This window comes from Microcebus murinus, chromosome 8 (assembly GCF_040939455.1).
Source record: "Microcebus murinus isolate Inina chromosome 8, M.murinus_Inina_mat1.0, whole genome shotgun sequence".
In the NCBI taxonomy this organism is placed as follows: domain Eukaryota; kingdom Metazoa; phylum Chordata; class Mammalia; order Primates; family Cheirogaleidae; genus Microcebus; species Microcebus murinus.
The window spans coordinates 90236738-90244723 of NC_134111.1; the positions used below are offsets into that span (position 1 = coordinate 90236738).

The following is a 7986-nucleotide window of genomic DNA, read 5'->3' on the forward strand; positions in this document are numbered from 1 at the left end:
AAAGAAATAAGTCAAGCATTGCATATTTACAAAAACGGAATAGTCCCCTTATCCTAAAGATGGAAACAAAAATTTAGACTGATATAGATGCAGTTACCAACACTAAGGGCTTATAAAAAAGAATGGATCCATCTAAGGTCCCTGAAAGACTCATTCATTTCATTATGGTCATTCTTCTACACCTGCAGAGTCAAATGCAAGCAAGCCAACTAAATCTGTAATCTCCAACCAGGTACAAGAACAGATTAAAGTTACAGAAGGATGATGCAAATTAATGGATGTCAGCTGTAAATGGGTTTTTTCTTATGTCTTTTTGTCTTTTCTTCATTTCCAACAAGAAAATGTTACTATATAAATTATGTCTGAAGAAACTTTCTGGTATTGGAAAAAAAACCCAACAATTTATTGAGCTTGATTCTCCAGCTTAAAGGTTGGAGAACAACATTTATAGTATGCAGTTGGAGTGAAGGTGGAAAATTGGGAGGAGAGACTCAGGGTCTATGTGAATTTCTAGTGGAGAATTTGGAAGAGTTATAGAGACAAGTTCCCTAGGATTTTTTTCAAGATTGTTAGTGATGGAGAGGATAATTGTGTAGATTGATTGTATTCTTTCTTAAGTAAAGAGGTGACATTTTTTTGATGTCCTGAATATGAGTAATTTACTGTACTTTAAGTAGATGGAAAGCTACATCTCACATAAAGAAACCTTGACAAATGATTAGGAGTTGAACACATTTTCTACCAAAACAACATTCTCTCTCATAAAAAAAAAAAAAAAATCCGTGGTGGGTGTTTTGAATCCCACCTAAAATAAGATGAAGAGAAAATTGAATACTATAAGAGACTAACGACATGTGTGGTGTAGTTTAACATTTGGTTCTTTTGAGAGGCAAATTTAGTGTTCTGAAACCTTCAAATCTCATATGGCCATCTGATAGCTAGTGATGTGCTATATGGGGGTGTCTAGTTAAGACTGTTAGAGAAGGAACTGCTGCACCATTTCTAGATCTTTCTATTTGTGAGATGAGAGTTTTTTTTTCTTTCTCCTCAGAAAGAAAAGACAGATAATTAATCTGGCCTTTAACTATGCAATTTTAGTTTTGAAATATTTTCTAAAGTGTGGATCATTTTTAGGCATGTAAATTTTTCCAGGTGTGGTGTTATGTTGGGACAGTCATTCTAGACTGCATAGCTAGGGATGTTCAAGTGGGTGGCTATGTCTAGGGAGAAAATGTTTGACCCTTCTGATGCTGTTCTCAATAATATACTGCACAAAAGCCAGTGATCAGAATTAATCTGTCTATCACATGAAGATGTATTCCATGACATTAGTCATTATGGAAATTCAATTTAAAATTGCTCAGTGAAAGAGCACCCACCAGACTGGCTAAAATTAAAAAGACAGACCATACCAAGTATCGATGAACAAGCAGAATCCTCATACACTGCTGATGGGAATGCAAAATATTACAGCCACTTTGGAAAAAATTTGGCAATTTCTTATAAAGTCAACTATATGCTTACCATGCAACCCAGTGATTCCACTCCCAAAAATTTACCCAAGAAAACCTAAAATGTGTAACCATACAAAGACTTTCGCTTGCATATATGTAGTCATTTTAATCATACTGTTTACAGCTAAAAACAACCCGAATGCCCATCACCTGTGGTACGATAGTATAGTACTAAAAAATAAAGATGAAATTATTGATACAACAGCATGGATACATCTCAAATGCATTGTGATAAGTGAAAGAAGGCAGATGCTGTAGGATTTAATTTATATGAAATTTTAGCAAAGGCAAAACAATAGTGATAGATAGTGGTTTCCTGGGTCCAGGGAGTAGGGAGATGGCCTTGACTACAAAGCAGGAAATAACTTCCTGGGGTGATGGCAATCTTCCTTATCTTGATGGTAGGGATCGTTACATGATTGCAAACATTTGTTAAAATTCATCTAATTGTACTCAAAATTTGATTTTATTTTATATAAAATTACAGCTCAATAAAGCTGGTTTAACAAAAAAAAATCGGTCCACATGTATTTGTATAAGCTAAATGTGCAACCTTTGCTAGGTACAGTGGGATGAATGTTGGGTCTTTGTTGGAAAAGGAGCTTGCGGTCTTATGGGGGGGGGAAGTTTCCCATCATGTTTCATTAGAGAACAAGACTGTATTTTAAAACACAACTTCACATATTCATAAATTCACTCATCCAAAATGTATCTTGAAGCACTACTAAAGCCTAGAACTAGCGAGGACATAAAGTGGTTGCTGAAGATATAACTGGTGCTCAAAAAATACTGAATTGAGCCACTTGGGGGCTCATTCCTTAATGGAGGATACTTGGGCAGAAGCCCCCCCCCCCCATGAACAGCCTTCTTCCATTCCACATGTCCCTGCTTCCTGGGCAAAGGCAGTTGCAACCCAATAGGGTCTCCTGATGCAGTTGTCCAGGGCCAAAGGGGTAACACATGAAAACTGCAAAAGGAGGCTGATTGAAAAAAACAATGCTTTTTCCAACATGTTTGTACTTTCCAAGTGACACATAGGATTGCAACTTACATACAAGTTACAAAGCAAGAAAGAACTTACAATGTTTGTTTGTTAACATCATGACAACCCCTGCAGATACAAAGTCTCAAGAATTTGGTTAAAGGCTCAGTTGTTTTTCTCCACAGAAATCTTTGGTATTAAAAGGCGAGAAATTTATGTGATCTGAAGAGGAACCAGAGTGTATGTGTCTTTCAGCACAGTTTTCGGGTAGCTCATACTTGTAATGGTCTAATGGTGACTTTTTTCCTCAAAGAGTTATTGACTTCTGCCTTTTCCCCAGGAAATTCTGCAACAGCAATTTCATTTTGAGGAAAAATAGGTCAAAAGAAAAAGAAGAATTTAGTAATTTTTGAAGTCGGAAATTGGTGTGCAATGCATTGTGGATATGCAAATAAGTCTCAGTAGTCAAAAATTGAATTGAAAAATTTGGGTTTTTCATGAAAATAATATACAAGGGTTTACACCAGGGGTCCTCAAACTTTTTAAACAGGGCCAGTTCACTGTCCCTCAAACCATTGGAGGGACGGACTATAGTTTAAAACTACGAACAAATTCCTATGCACACTGCACATATCTTATTTTGAAGTAAAAAAGAAACGGGCAAAAACACCCGCATGTGGCCCGCAGGCCATAGTTTGAGGACGCCTGGTTTACACAGTGGATCCTTCTTGAATTCATTGGCTATGTTGGGTTCAAATCACTGGGTTTGGGGTGTTTGTGGTGATGAGAATACACTGGCACTGATTGAACTCCTTTGATTTTTGGTTTTGCCCTTGAGCAGGAGAAACGTACTTCTGCTCTGAATGCATTTCTCCTTCTAGCCTGTGAAGGTGGTGGGCCATTTCTGTAGGAGAGTCATTCTGATTAGTGAGAGGGTGAAGTGGAGGTATTTTCACTCGGTATATATTCTTAGAACTTTATGGTTGGTTTTCAATGTGATTATATAATCTCCATGCAAGTGCCATCTGCTGTGTTTGGCACTTATAAAATATTTGAGATATTTTATTCATTTTGCTTGAAAAACAGATTTTGAGAAATCAGATCTCCCCTTTCCTGAGAACACAACTCTGTAGAGGGTGTGTGTGAGTTCTTTCATGCATGACGATGATTTCTATTTTTATCTATGGCTTGGGCTATAAACTTGGTTTAAAATTTTTAAGTTTTTGTTTGCCATTTTGGAACCATAAATTTTAAGATCAACTTTAAGATTTCCCTACTTTTTGTTTTCTTTGAATGTGAATTTTTTACTGTTCTTTTTAAAGGTAGTTTGTACTTTTAGAATGACATAATGAAGTCTAACTTCCAGATTTGGGTGATTAGAATCTAAAAGAAAAAGAAAAGAAAAAAGGCCAAAACCTATGATCATCTGGATAAAGAGGAGACTAATTTTCTTTAACACAGTTGGTCTCTGATTAATAAGCCCTTAACTTAAAAATAACCTTTACATATAAGTTACTGATCTAATCATTCAAACAGTTGCTGCTAGTCCCCTAGCTCGGTCCTAGTTTCTTCCTATAGTGTTCTAAGAGGAGAAATAAACCATAACAACAAATCCTTTGACTAGTCTATTCCGGAGAACCTGCAGTTTCAGAAGTAGAGGGAGAAATGAAAAACTGTAACATATTAGGGAATAGGGCCCAGGGAAGCTGCCAGGCCAGGATGATCTCCCCATGTGGTGGATTTCTCAAATAAAAACAGCAATTTCTTCTATATTCTCCAGAAACTTTTGTATTTCACTTTCTCTCCTACTGGTTGTAATTTTATCAATCAGTAGGAGATAAAATTAATATGGTTTTATCAATCTTATTAATCAGGGCAATTATAAATTCTAATGAGTCACAAGCATTCTACTTAAAACTTTTAAATAACATTGGCCGACAACTTCTGAACCCTCCCAATCAGAGATTAGTGTAAACTAGTTCAGTGAGCTTGCCTTTGACTTAATTCCCACTCTTGGCCGATGGGAGTTTTCTAAAAATCTCAACATTTTTCATGAAAAATTTCAAATATACAGAAAAGTTGAAAGAATTATGCAGTGAACAGCCATGGCTTTATATACGAGTTTCCTGTTGCTCCTGTAACAAATTATCACAAATTTGTGGCTTAAAACAACACAAATGTATTATCTTACGATTCTGGTGGTCAGAGGTCCAAAGTGAGTCTTATAAGGCCCAAATCAAGGTACTAGCAGGGTATATTACTTCCGGAAGTTCTAGGGGAGACTTTATTCCTTGCCTCTTCCAGTTTCTAGAAGATGCGCTTATTACTTGGCTGCTGGCCACATCACTACCTCTAGGCTTCCTGGTCAAGTCACCTTTTCTGCCTCTGGCCTTCGGTTCTTTTTTTAAGGGAACATTCTGTTCTAAAGTTTTGTGCCTCTATTTCTTTGTTTATGGTGCAATGAACTAGCCCATTTTCAGCTCAGTTAGGTTTTCCTTGCGCTACTAATAGTGAAGTACAGAGCAATCAGTTGAGTTAGGGAGGGTCCACACTGTTATTTTAGCCACCCCAAATCACCCCAGACTCTCAGCACACAATTGGCCAATTTGCCACAATGACAGAAAATTTATTATAGAAAGACCATTTAGGTAGGATGAAGAGATGTGGTCTTAAATTCTATTAGCGAAATTCTTCTAGGAAGAAATGACTTAAATTTTGCAACTGGAAAATTGGGAGATGGAAGAAGCTTAAAATTTCCTTATCATTTTTATTATTATGTTAGAGGGCAGAGTTTGAAAACTGATTACTTTGACCCAGAACACTTATTTTCTTAAATCTTCTTACACACTTTGGAATACACATTGAACACAGATTAAGTATACTGTTGAAAAAAAAATTAGCTCTGAAACACACGTAAGTCACAAAACAGCTACATTAAGAGTTTAATGTTCACAGCACTAAAAGGTTATTTGTTTTATAAAAGGGTTCTCTGAAGTGTTTCCTAAAAATAACAAATTCCCTTAGTGCCTTTAAAATGAGAATCGCTTTACAAAAATCCTATTTAACAGAACATTTTGGGAACATACAAGGTGTGATTGTAAAAGATTATGGCTGATTTTAAGAAAAATTCCAGAACTTATAAATTCAAAGGAGCGGTGTTCCCTTCAAAGTAATCACTGTGTGGGCTTTTACACTTACCTCATCTAGGACGGGGATGGCAGTATCTCCCCCACTGTAGTGCTGGGGGGGGGGTTACGGGAGATAACTAAGAAAAGTATACAGGTGAAGTAAGTGTTCAAAAAATAGGTTTTGTCTCCAATTCCAAGGAGGCTACAATTACTCAAATCATTAATCATTAGAACTCCAATGTGAAAACTGTCCTTAAAAACCTCAGTGATGGTTTATCTTTGGTCTATGGGATGAATTTGGAGTCAACCATGGACAGTCAGGTGGCTGATAGACTCCTTATGTGTGTGTGTGTGTGTGTGTGTGTGTGTGTGAGTACATGTGCACACTGCAATGAGTTTACTTACTTTTATGAGCTCCTTGAGTTACTGACCTCACAGGACTAATATGTGTATATATTAATATGTTTGTATGTATACATACATATATGTAATATATAACATATGTATTTAATTTGTCAGGGTGGTGGGGTAAAGATAAAACAAGTGCTGTGTGTCTAAAGTAGGGGATATAAACTCAAGTGCCTACAAACAGTGGATCTCAATCTGTGCTGAATATCAATCACTTGGTGAACTTTAACACATCCTGATCTTCAGTTGCATCCTATACCAATTAAGTCAGAACCTACAGGAGGAGACGTCCGTTTTTAAAGCCCCCCAGGTGATATCAGGGTGAAGCGCTGGGCTCGTGGTTGTCAGGGCTGGATGCACATTAGAATCATCTGGGGAGCTCTTCAAACTTACTAGCACTTGGGCCCCACCCATCGGAGACTCTGATTCAATGATCTGGGGTAGAGCCTGGGTTTGGGGCATTTTTTGAAAGCTCTTCAGTTGATTCCAATGTGTAGCCAAACCAGTGGCCTCAGGAACCTGATTGGGAAGGGAGAAAGGGGAAGAGGGTGTCACCGGTGGCCATGAAACATGGGAGAGCATCTTCTCTGCCTAAAGGGGTTAGCTTTTGTGCAGACCCCCGTGGGACTGTGGGCCCAGTGTCACCAGCCCTTCTATTTTTCAGATGACACTGGAAGTCTGGATATTTATGTAGAAACTTCTATTTTTTTATTGCGATAAAATGTAGATAACATAAAATTTACCATTTCAACTCTCTTTAAGTGTACAGTTCAGTGGCATTAAGTACGTTCACATTGCTGTGTAACCATCACCACCATCCATCTCCAGAACCTTTTCAGTCTTCTCAAACTGAAACCCTGTACCCATTAAACAATGATTCCCCGTTCTCTCCTCTCTCCACCCCTGGTAACCACCATTCTACTTTCTGTCTATATGAATTTGACCATTCAATAGATCTCATGTAAGTGGAATCATACAACAATAGTGGTCATTTTGTGACTGGCTTATTTCATTTAAGCATGATGTCTTCAAGGTTCATCTATATTATAGCTGGTGTTAGAATTTCCTTCCTTTTTACGACTGAATAATATTCCACTGTATGTATACCACCACATTTTGTTCATCCATTCATCTGTTGATGGACACATGGGTTTTGCTCCACCTTTTGGCTATTGTGAATAATGCTGCTATGAAAATGGGTACACGAATAACTGTCCCAGTGGCCTTCTTTCAATTCTTTTTGGTATATACCCAGATGTGGAATTGCTGGAACATATGGTAATTCCACAATTAGGAACCACCATACTGAATTTCCTAATTTTTAAATTTGCAACTAATTCCAATTTAAAGCAACAACAACCACCAGCAACACAGCACTTCTGCTGGATTGGCCTTGTGATCTTAAGACTCTGGTGTAATGTTACTCCTTTTTTTGAAAAGTTCCTAAGTTCACAGGTTGCTGTTCTCTGGGCCTCAGTTTCCTCATCTGCAAAATGAGATGGGACTGAATCATCCCTGGTTCCATTTTGAACTCAAAATTTTTTTTTTTTTTTTTTTTTGAGACAGAGTCTCGCTTGTTGCCCAGGCTATAGTGAGTGCCATGGCGTCAGCCTAGCTCACAGCAACCTCAAACTCCTGGGCTCAAGCGATCCTTCTGCCTCAGCCTCCCGAGTAGCTGGGACTACAGGCACGCGCCACCATGCCCAGCTAATTTTATATATATATATTAGTTGGCCGATTAATTTCTTTCTATTTTTTATAGTAGAGACAGGGTCTCGCTCAGGCTGGTTTTGAACTCCTGACCTTGAGCAATCCGCCCGCCTCGGCCTCCCAGAGTGCTAGGATTACAAGCGTGAGCCACCACGCCCGGCCTCCTGGTTCCATTTTGTTCAGTCTACGATGTTAGTATGATTCTAAAGTGATTGTAGGTCTTATTCTTGCTAGTGGAGGTTGA

The 7986-nt window shown here is 38.0% G+C and overlaps 1 non-coding gene across 1 annotated transcript; it reads right to left on the reverse strand.

Moving 5' to 3' along the window:
• Positions 1-2621: 2621 nt before the first annotated feature.
• On the reverse strand, positions 2622-2738 carry LOC142872807 (U5 spliceosomal RNA). The gene has a single exon (XR_012920893.1). It is a non-coding gene; the product is annotated as a U5 spliceosomal RNA (small nuclear RNA).
• Positions 2739-7986: the final 5248 nt, after the last annotated feature.